The 12,233-nt window shown below is 41.7% G+C and overlaps 1 protein-coding gene across 1 annotated transcript in view; it reads right to left on the reverse strand.

Moving 5' to 3' along the window:
* The window catches only part of LOC310703421 (sodium channel protein type 2 subunit alpha-like), a 71,004-nt gene extending 65,392 nt beyond the window's left edge, over positions 1 to 5,612 (reverse strand). Inside the window, exon 1 of the mRNA XM_083495796.1 lies at positions 5,312 to 5,612. The gene's annotated coding sequence lies outside the window, so the exon portion shown is untranslated. The remainder of the gene's footprint in view (positions 1 to 5,311) is intronic.
* Between the last annotated feature and the right edge of the window lie 6,621 nt (positions 5,613 to 12,233).

Consider the following 12,233-nt stretch of genomic DNA (forward strand, 5'->3'; position numbering starts at 1 on the left):
ATCTTTTGTGCCAAACAATCTATATTCTCAGTTTCACAGTGAATTGTCTCCTGTAATCTCAACAAATCCCATGATAATTTGTGTGTTTGTGTGCCAGGGTCAAACAAGTATGCACAAAAATGACTCATTATTTGTGTGAATTTATGTGTGTAAATGTAACATACTTCTTTCAATATAAGTTTCATTGAACTCAACGAGACTTACTTTTGAGTAAACATTTTAAGCATCAGGATGCCTGAGTACCAATCCCATGATGCCATGTGACATTATATTAGAATCATAGAATCATAGAGTTGGAATAGACCACAAGGGCCATCAAGTCCAACCCCCTGCCAAGCAGGAAACACCATCAGAGCACTCCTGACATATGGTTGTCAAGCCTCTGCATAAAGACCTCAAAAGAAGGAGACTCCACCACACTCCTTGGCAGCAAATTCCACTTTCAAACAGCTCTTACTATTAAATATGCTTATGTGAAAATGACTAAGGTTTTATGCAGTTTTAATGCTACATATTCCATTAAAATAGGTTACCTTAAAGAAATAGACAAACTACGGAAACCCATAAAGAATTGGTCAACTTTTGATTCTACAATGGGATTTTGATGCAAATTTGTTACTCAAAGCTTAGGGGTGGGTAGTGACAGAATTTCTGCTATCAGATATCACATCTGATATCTGGAAGCCAATGTTTCATCAACTTGGTCATTTTTTTATTTTGAGGCACACACACACACACACACACACACACACTTAACTGGCAACATCACCAATTATAAGAATGAAAATAATTACATCAGTTCTAACTCCCACAATCACCTCAGATGTTAAGCAATGTGCAATTCCCTTTTCCTGTCTTAACTGAAAAGAAGCAGCAATAATTAGTGCATGTGATCAAATTTTGCGGTGCAGAAGATGAAATCACTTTATTTACATTTAAGACAGTCATCTTGAGAATTAGGAGGTGGGGGAGAGAGAAAAAAATCAGGAAGACGTGTTGAACAGGCCTGTGGAAAATACTTGCTTAAATATGGAGCCACCATTTGGTACGAGTAATTATGAATAGCCAACTTGATTATTGGTTTTTTAAAAAACTGCTTTAGACTCATAACACACTCCGTTCTATTGGCATGCTATGAGCCAGTTTGGATGTTACAACATATGACAGTGATATTCAAACATTGCAGTAGACGTAGGCAATAGAAGTGTGAGCTGCTCATATTCCTGTAAGTGCCCCCTTCTCTCAGGCTCTGAGATTTAAGGAGGAACAAAAGAAAGCTCTCGTTTCTCAGTTCCCATCTTGTACTACTTCATTTCCAGACGTAGTCCTCAAGAATAACATGGTTGGCAAGGGATGCAGATTTAGAGAAATGAAATGTCTTCTGCTGAGAATACAGAGATCAGGCAAAGTTTAACTAAGACTAGGGATCGAATTTATCAGGATGCTTTGCGCAAATGGTCCATGAGTCAACCTAGGAGCGGAGGTCCAGAGATGGGCACCATATGAGAGTGGCAATCCTATACTTGGAACTCAAGCCAGACTTATTTCCACTAGGGTTTATTCATGTACAACCAAGCACAAGATTTCAATCCTTTGCAGCCTCACTCCCTCACTGATAAAGGGAAAATAAGATGTCATTGTGACCTGCCTCTCCCCCCTATGATCTACTTTGAGAGCAGCTGCTGCCAGAAGAAATCATAAACTGACTTTTTGTTGTTGTTGCAAAGATAGCCACAATTACTAAAGGATGGGTGGGTGGGAAAGCGGAGCGGGAAAGAGCAGGGTCCAGTGGCCTCAAGGGTAGGGATGGCACCAGTTCTACGGAGATACAGTGATACCTCTGGTTATGAACTTAATTCATTCCGGAGGTCTGTTCTTAACCTGAGGTACCACTTTAGCTAATGGGGCCTCCCACTGCCGTGCAATTTCTGTTCTCATCCTGAGGTAAAGTTCTTAACCCGAGGTACTTCTTCCGTGTTAGCAGAGTCTGTAACCCGAAGTGTTTGTAACCTGAGGTGTTTGTAACCTGAGGTACCACTGTAAATGAGAACAGGCCTCATTGATCAGAATGGGATGTGAATTAAAGGATCAAGCTTTAGATTACTATTTCACCACACAAGCACGAGACTGAGGCAGGATAATTTATCAGTCAAAGCACTGGATGAGGGCCTCTTGCCCTTTTATAGCAACAATATATCATACCCTGAGACTTTGTCCATGTGCTGATTTGTATAAGTATCATTATGAATAATAATAAAATTTGTATACTGCCCTTCATCTGCAGATCTCAGGGCACTTCATGACATAAAGATACAATATAAAAAACACAAAATTTAGATAGCAATAAACAATAAATATTCTCTGGGTAGCTTATAAACAAGAAACTATTTTTTAAAAATGATACAGTATGTAGTATTTAAAATAAATGACAAGTGTTTTAAAAAATTGCCTATTTCCCCCTCTTTACTAGCATAAATGGTTTAAAAGATTAAACTATGCTAGGCCATAGACACCCAAGGTTAGCTTAAAGTGCAATTAAAAAGCCGGGTAAATACAAGGGTGATCTTCACCCTTGTAATCTTCTCACTGGAAATTGTTTCTTGTTTTGCTACCACTCCTATGAAGTTTTGCTGATTGGTGTTTTACTTTTGCACAGTGACGTCTATTTAAATCCATCCACAAACCACATTGGAAACATAGGCTAAGCTAAATAAATAAGCATTGCCTCAATATGTGAAAACTGTTAGGCTGACCCAGTGCCTCTTGAAACATATGGCTGAGCCTCATGTTATGATGCTAGCCTACAACAAGCTGTGATGGGAACGCCAGCACTCTCCTGCATTCCCAGGTTTCTGATTGGATGGGGATGCGTGGCAAAATTGTCCTTGCCACGCTGCAGGATATGATAAACTACTGGTTTATCACATAGTTGTTGCGTGCATGCTACTACAACTCGGTGTATGGTTGTCTGTACTCACTCTCTGGGCCTTGGGACCATGCCATTATATGTGTGAATACAGTGGTACCTCGGGTTAAGTACTTAATTTGTTCCAGAGGTCTGTACTTAACCTGAAACTGTTCTTCACCTGAAGCACCACTTTATCTAATGGGGCCTCCTGCTGCTGCCGTGCCACCGGAGCACGATTTCTGTTCTCATCCTGAGGCAAAGTTCTTAACCTGAAGCACTATTTCTGGGTTAGCGGAGTCTGTAACCTGAAGTGTATGTAACCTGAAGCATATGTAACCCAAGGTACCACTGTACTGTCTTTCCAGGCTAATTGGTCACCCTTCTTATAGTCTCCAGTCCACAGCAAGGCTTGCCCTCCTCACCAGCGATTAATATAAATGCCAAATGTCACACTACTACCTTTGAACGAAGACGTAAAGAGCCATCCTGAAAATATGGTAGGCCCATGCCCTGAGCTGATCATCTGGATATCTTAAGTATCCTAGCAGTAATAATTCACACTCAGGATAAAAATCTGACAGAGAGCAGACATAACTAATTAGCAATGGGCTCCCATCACTGATCCATGCTGCTTATGACACATTTTCTTACTCTTGCCCTTGGCTAAAAAAGAAACCAAGACATTTTGCAGACTAAAGGCTGCTTGTAGACACAGACGTCAATACAGACATGTAGGCCACAGTTTCCAAGCCTGTGCTCCAGAGTAGGGACACCTCAAAAAGTCAACTACAGAGATGTCTGGAATTAAGCAGCTGGACAAAATGAAACAGTAAACTTTGGTACAAAGGGATAAAGAACCACAAAGCGCAATCAACTTCATAATACAGGCAGGCTAAAACGGCAAATAGCTCAAGAAAAAACTGACATTCCTTGGGCTTCTTTTTTCCATGCTTCCCAAGATATGAAGATCCATGACAAGCAAACTGTGGTAAGGTGTCAGTACAAGCAAAACCAGAAGTATTTAAATCCATATTGACAACAACATGAAGTATAAAACTGTCTGTCACCTCCTATTATTTAGTGCAGTCAGGAAATATCTGTAGGTGATCCCTACTCGAAGCTGTCAGATGTTGTACAAAAACGAAGTTAATTAATCCTCACAGCCTTATGTTATTTAATAATTATCCATAAAGGCTACTCTTCAAGTAATCTCAGTCTAGGCCATCATTTGGGAAACTCCTGTTGCTTGGCCAGGACAGCCCCCTATTCTGGCAACACCCTTTTATTCCAAAGCTAATGTGAAGAAAACAATCATTTCTATATCACAGCCTTCCATGAGAACAAAACAAACAAACAAAAAAATAAGACACAATTCTATTTAATTTACAAGCCCACAAATTCAACACCCACAAGTAAAATTGATCTGATTTTGTCAGCTACATGGCCCAGCCTATGCTTTTGGATTCAAAGCTGCGTTACTTAGTTACAACAAATAATTATTAATATTGTCAAAGGAAGTACATCAATGGATATCAACTTAGAGGGCATAACTGTTAAAATATTTGTGATAGCTTGCTTTTTAATAGAACTTGCCAGGCAACTGGGGTGGGGGAAGAGTTCATATTATGGCCTGAAACGGGGCCTTCTCTCTTCATCTGAATACCCTATTCCTCCCCTCAAAAAACATATCTAACCATGTTAAATATATAGATATGATGCATATTATTGAAACATCCAGAAATATTAGGACATGGGATTCATATTCTGAAAGCTACACGTCTGAAAATAGTATACAAGAGATAAATACTATATATACATTTCCTCCCTGTGACACATGGATGTATGAGCTCCATAGACATACTAAAACTGATCAGAATGAAATGAAACAAAATACTAACCCTCAGTAGTTCATTTTCTTCCCCCTTAGGAGTAACATGACCTCCACCATAGATCTAATGCACTCCCTGGGTTTATTTATTGAATTAAATCCACATTTTACCAGTTGATCCCATCCACAGGGATGAGGGGGGGGGGATGGAATATTTACAGTACAGGCCACTGTAAGGTTTCACAGCACAGTTGTATGCATGTCTACTCAGGCGTAAGCCCTTGGGAAGTCAATTGGGCTTACTCTCAAGTAAGCATGTATCAGATTGCAGCCATAAGAAGGTAGAAGGGGGAAAGGGGACACACACACACACACACACACACACACGATCACAACTACACAACAGCTCAGCATCACAACTGGGCAATTCAAAATGGCTTTAAATTCTCCCCGGTTTCCCTTTTGATTTATCTGTAAAACAACCGGAGGCTAAAATCGGATCCAGTGTTTTCTGTGAAGATGTCAGGTTGCTAGGAGCCCAGCGCCTAGCCTGAGCAAACGGCTTGCCAGCTTACCTGATGAAAAGGGAGTGACACAAATCACAGCACAGCATCCAGCCAGCAGGACCGTGCAAAAGGCTTCTTTATTGTAATGATCCAAGTCTCTGACTATAACGCTTTGGACGTATGGATGCATAGATGTGTTCACTGTGATTTCTGCATGCTCAGTGGAGAAAAAAAAAAGGAAAACACAGAGACCTTTCCAGAATCCTCTTTGCTTCTGCCTCCGCTTCCTGTTCTCAGCCTCACTCTATGGTACCCAACATATATCAGAAAACAGCTCATTAGGAGGTGGGGAGGAGGAAAGCGGGGGGAGAGGAGGAGAGACAGAAAAGAGAAAGGAGGGGGGGGGGAGGCAGCACCTAACGTGGCAGCTCCACCTACTGGCACAGAGAATGAATAAATGAGAAGTACCGGTTTTTAAAAGCTAGCCTTGAATCAACAGCTTTGTAGCTGTGTTCCTCCCGGCAATGCACACACACACACACACACAGCCAGATTGACTGAAAAGACAAGACGGCAACAGATACTGCAGAATATCTTTCATCTTCTTTCATCTGAAATACTCTGGCTGCCAAAGCTCTCAGCAAAATCCTTTTTTCTTTCTCTTTTTTGCCATGCACACATGACATGGCCTTTGCTACAGGAACATGCAAGAAAGTAGGCCAAATATTTCAGAGCTTCCTCGCCAGGTGTGGTCCTCCCGTTTGAGGTTACCTTCCCATCACCCACGTATTATGGACTACTCTACTGCCTAATCATTTTCTTTTTAAAAAATAATAATTATGCCACAAAGAGGCGACTGGTTCGTTATTTGCTTATTCTGATAACATTCTCCTTTCCCACTTACTCTGTTGGCATTATCCCCTTCTCTCTTTCTCTCTCCACTCCTTCCATTATTGACTTTTCCCTGTATTGCACAGTTTGTTAGCATTCCTTTCCTGTCCTGGGCCATTCTTCTCTTAGTCCGTCCTTAAGTTCTTCATCCTGACATCTCGCTTCCCTCACTCAAGTCTCCCTCTTGTCATATTTGTGGAAGTGCCATAGCAGTACAGTGCATGCCTTGATGCAGAAAGCCACAGATTTGGTCCCTGGCAACTTCATGTAGCTGGAAAAGAGGTTTGCAGACTTTGGAGAGCGGCTGCTGGTCCTTGCCAATAATACCAGACCAGATGGACCAAATACCTTGACTTAATCTAAGACAGATTTCAATGTTCTGACCACCTCTTCCTCACTTTGCCATTTTCAATTGTTCAGCACTTTTGCGTGACAGAGATTTTACATATCCCTCTTAGATCCAAGCCACCCACTCTCCTTCCCTCTCTTTTCTAATCAGTATTGCCTTTCCAGGTTTCCTCCCTCCGCTTTTTAGTCTTCCCTTTCCCTCACATTTCTCCAATGGCCCTAGCTAGAACCAGAACTAATTCTGAGCCTGCCTTTTGAAGGCACAGCTAAATGAACTTATTTCAGCGCCAGCGCTTAGCTCTGGGAGAAATAGATGTGATCATATGGAGTTCATTTCTCTCACCACTGGGTATTCACAACCAGAGGAACCCATTGAGAGGCTTCCCAGGGAGGGGTAATTGGCTCCGTTGTCAATACTGTTGTATAATGTAAGATGATTGTGATTGTGAAGGCACTGTGCTCATTGTTGTTTTATTTTTATTTTTAAAAAAATCTATGGCTGGTTACTGTTTGTATAGATCAAAAAAACAATTTAAAGAGAAGGAAAGGAGCCAAGTCAGAGGCTGTGATCTCCAGTTAGCTTTGAGCCCCAACAAGTTTTAATTAAGATGAAGGGAAGGAAGGTGACGGGTGAGACACAGTGTACCAGTGGAGAATAGGATCTTCTTCTCACTTCTCCATCTTTCCTCTAGGTGTTGTTGCCTCAGTGTAGCAATCAAAACAAATGAAAGGCTGTGCATAAATGGTGCCCTTCTGGTGACTTTCCCTTCTCCCAAGACTCATGCATTTCATGAATGCATCCCAGGGTATCCTAGGACCATTAAGATCCTTCGAGTACTGAAGAACAATGTGGCACCAAGGATGGACATCTAGTCTTTAGAGTCAAAAAGTTGAAGTGACCTCAAAGGTAATAAAGTCCAACTCCCTAAAAATGCAGACAATCCAATGCTACAGCACCCTTGGTAGATGTCCCTCCTGCCTCTGGCTCCGCTTAAAAACCATTGGCAAAAGAGAATTCATCCCTTTCCCAGGCAGCCTGCTCCACACTCAAACAGCTTACACACCACCTGGTAGTTATTCCTAATGTTCAGTCAAAATTCAGCATCTTGAATTACTTTGAGAAACAGACCCTAAAGCAAAAGTAGATGCTAACTAACGTATTGGCAAATGTTGGTTACTTACCATCGCACAGAGAGCATGCTAACTGACCATCTGATCTGGGCAGAAGTAGAATGCCTTATGACGGTGACATATTAAAACAGCGGCAACAATTGCTGTATGTGCTGCTGCTGCTGCTGCTGCTACCACCACTGAGTGAAAGTCCCACAAAGCGCCCCCAAATCCTAACAGTTTGGGTCTGCAGCAGGAGTGGAGACACATGACTGGGACAACACGGCAGAGCTGGTCTCCCAGTAGTGTTGTTGCTGCCATTAGCAATATAGACCAGGGCAGAGTGGTGGAGAGACTGGGACAGTGCAGGCCAATCCAGAATTTCTGCTGGTGCACTCATTCCATCCTGACCTTGCGACTCACCATTATTATTATTATTATTAGTAGTAGTAGTAGTAGTAGTATTTATACTGCCTTATACCTGCAGGTCTTGGGGTGGTTCACAATATAAAAACACAAAATACATAATAAAAATAAGAACAACCCAAAATCCCCACTCCTCCCCAACACGTTTTAAAAGGGCATTGGATGTCAATCAGCCATACGCCTGGTTAAAGAGGAATGTCTTTGCCTGGCACCTAGAGGTGTATAATGAAGGTGCCAGCCGAACCTCCCTGGGGAGAGCATTCCACAAATGGGGTGTCACTGTGGAAAAGGCCCATTCTCATGTTGCCACCCTCCGGACCTCCCTTGCTGGAAGCCCAGGTCCATGGTGCTGTCTTGCCCAGGCAGCCACTCGCATATTCTGCAGTTGCATCAGAAGAAGGTATGAAGATCACCAGTGGGGCTAATGTGTAAGTCAGTCCAGCTGGTTTGTTGGAGATGTCACAAATGGCCTGACTGAACACTCCACTTAATTGATCTAACTCCATCAGATTTATTTCAGCATATTAATGACTGTTGTCTCTGGGCAACTCCTTAGCTCTACCATATCAGCATGGTTTCAGGAGCAAGCATTCACTAATAAGGAGTAGCTATCCGACATGTCTTTGCTGTGTACAAATGGCTTGTTAGAGTCATATCAGATTGTAACTGAACTGCAGCAGAATTTGGAAGCAACTTAGGTGACCACTTTAGGCATCTGGTGAAGTGGGTTTTGGCTCACAAAAACGGATGATGCAATAAAGGCTGGGAGGTGAGAAACTTTTTGTTGTTGTTGGGTGAGGGCCAAATTCTACCTCAGGTAGAAAGCTAAGGTAAACACAACTCAGTAATCCCAGCAGAAGAATGCAAAGAAGGTTAATGCACAGCTAATCTAAAAGCCTTGATTGACAAGTAATCAAAGACTCAAAATTCATGATGCAATTGTGTCCCCATCTTCTGGCAGAGGAAGGTGCTACAACGACACACTTTGTACAACATCAAACACTCTTTCCCACTCAGATGAACAGGTCATGGTAAGGAGCAGACCCAGGGATCTGGCTGCATCTCTGCTTGGGTACCCACTTCTGCTTCAAATACTCTTCTTTGTTTTCGTTAAAACATACCAACATAACTATCCTGAAATTAAGTGTGCCTTCTATGTGAATAAATAAATTATTAAGCCACAAATAATGTGCAAATAAACACATTGAACGCAGATGCCTGCATTTACAATAATTTTAGTCTACCATCTATGACTCATGGGAATAATGATAAAATACATCAAATTCTTTTTCTCCATATTTCTTGACTTTCATTAGTGTTTGAAAGCTTTCATTATTGTTTGAAAGCTTTTACACAATGATTCCTTCCTTCATTGAGAATCTGACATAGTTTGCTTGTAAAACTCTTACTAATTTTCCCTACTGTAGCAAAGAACAGAATTCGACAGAGGAAGAAGAAGCCAAATATAAGCATTCTCAAGACGTTGAGCAATTCTGAGTAATGGGACTGTATAAATACAGTATACCGTATAAATATACCCAATGCTGCGTAGAGGCTACTTATAAGGCATATTGGTCACAAGAGGTAATCCCTCTAAATCAAACATGAGGTAATGCCTGTTGCATATAATGAAATTAATTAACCTATTTGGCTTATTGCTAGCTGTAAATTAATTCATGGGCTTAGTAAATCTTTGATTACAGTATTAGTAATGCACATGAGTACTAGAATAGACAGCTGTAGTTCAGGGTTAGGGCTGAGACTCAGTAAATCTTATTCCATTTTCAAGCATCTTCCCAGTTCTGTAAATCCAGGACTGTCCTTGGAAAATAGGGACACTTGGAGGGTCTGGACTTTTACAATGGTTGGTATCAGAGATATGCTAGCCCAATCCTTGCTGTGGAAGGAGAAATCCCAAAATGATTGAATAGTTCTGACTGCAAAGCTTCTTCTCTTCAGTAGCTGCCCACAGGCCAGCCTGAGGATAACAGAGAATCAGCCCTGGGATTTCAAATTCTGCTATGGACTAAGAGTGGTGCATAATTGCAATGTTTATGGTTTTGAGAATATTAAGTTATCTCAGCATTGTGGCCAATGAAAGGGCAATTGTAGGCAAAAAGTCTCCTGACTGCAGAAACTTGCACTACCAGCTTCATGTATTATATTGACAGTACAAGCAAACGCCTGGCCTTCTGCTCCAGCTCTTGGATAAATGTCTGCATGTGATTTAATAGAAAGGTTTATTTGCTATGCAGATGACTCTCAGCCATGCTCTGAGATGAGATGCAAAGAGAGATTTATAGCAGAAACTAGCATGCTTGAATAAGCTAAGGAATTATTCCAGCTATCTCAGATTTAAGACACTTAGGCTGCAATCCTAGGTGGCATATCTACTCAGAAATAAGCTTCACTGAGTGGAGTGTGTGTGTAGAATTGCATCCATAAGCAATAAGAAAACTGAAAAAGCATATTTCTCTGACCTTTATATTCATCCCAATAGTGATAACAAAATCAGAAATGAAACCCAGTTGCTGTCAGTGTTGCAGGAAACCTTTATTAGATTATTAGTCTAGATTATTAGATTGATTAGGCTATGTGTCTTGCAGGAGACTGGCTATACTTTTTTTAGCTCCCCAATCATGTCCACAGATACAGCAAGAGTATTGGAAATTGACACTTTGACCCCTTTCAACCTGGCTGCCAAATTCTGCCCTAGCTGAAGTTTGCAAACTATCTTCAGAGGCAGCCCCACGTATAACATGTTGCAGTAACCTAGAGGTTACCAGAGCATAGACAACATAAGTTAGGCTATCCCTGTCCCAATAGGTGTGCAGCTAGGCCACCAGCCGAAGCTGATGGAAGGCAAGAAGGCCACAACAGCAATGGCTCCAGAAGTACCCCCAGCTGCATACCTGCTCCTTCAAAGGGAGTGTAATCAACAGTGCATGCAATGCCTGTATAGAAAAGAACTTAGAGTATTGTGCGTTACCTTGGTTCCAAATTTTGTGCAATGTTATGCTGATTATCTCTGTGCTGAGGTCCTGAACCATGCTGCATTTGTTTTGATTCCTGATAAGGATTCTCCTTATATCAGACAAAGGGTTGGTTCCAGATGTACTCTTCAGCAAGCAATGGAGACTCTAATCCAGCAGAGTCCCATTGGAGGAGGTTTCACCAGTCCTCACCCCCCCCCCCCAGATCCTTGAGCAAACTCTCATGTTGTTTAAGGATCTCATGAGGATCCTTAAATCCCCCAGAGCAGATTTTCAGGGGAACACAGGGGACAACCAAAGGGAGAAATAATGAGCAAAACTTGCCTTTCTCCCTTCCTCCAGCAGCAGTGTGCAGGTGTAGCCAACAGAGTGGCCTCCAGGCCTTCTGGACTACAATTCCCATCACCCCTGACTATTGGCCATGCTGACTGCGATTTATGAGATTTGGAGTCCACAACATCTGGATCAAGCCTACAAGTAATTCCTATCGCATTACACGGCATTGGTTTATAGCACAGTTTATTACACTGTAAATAGTGCTGTGGATTTCTTTTAGCCATGCTTCGCTCCATTCCTATCCCTGACAAAAAACAACAACACGTAATAGCTTTCACACGTAAGGTTATTTTTGTAACACAAAGGCTATGCCCCCCAAAAATGTGGTGTGCAGACCACCTGCACCACTCGCAAAAAAATGATGTATGAAATAAAAAAGAAGGACGAAGCATATCAAAAGCATGTGGCTTAAGATTCTTGTCTGTAAATTGCCGTTTTAGCAGCGCTCTCCTTGGTGCTGATTTCTGGTCTCTTTATAGCAGAGCTTTCCAAACTGTGTGTCGGATGCAGTGTGTAGGTATGTGGCACGAATGCTCCCCACGCTCCACCTGGGGCTGGAATGGGGTCAGTTTAACCTCTGGTTTGCTAATAAAACTGAATCACTGTGTCGTGAAATGATGCGTGTCTAAAAATGTGTCACCAACATGAGAAGTTTGGAAAGCTCTGCTTTATAAGGATAGCACAATGTTCGAACCCAAAACTGGCTTCAATGCATTAGCCTCAAAAACCACAAAGTCAGTAAAGTTTAAATGATCATCCCTAAAACAAGTTTTGTCTCACTATTGGCTAAAAGTTTTCCTTTGTAACTGGTCCACAAATCACTGCATTAGCCCCTTTTCTGTATTAGCTAGAACCTAACTTTCTTGATGAGGTGGAGCAAACTTTCA

Source organism: Podarcis liolepis, assembly GCF_965112155.1.
Source record: "Podarcis liolepis genome assembly, chromosome: 1".
Lineage (NCBI taxonomy): Eukaryota > Metazoa > Chordata > Lepidosauria > Squamata > Lacertidae > Podarcis > Podarcis liolepis.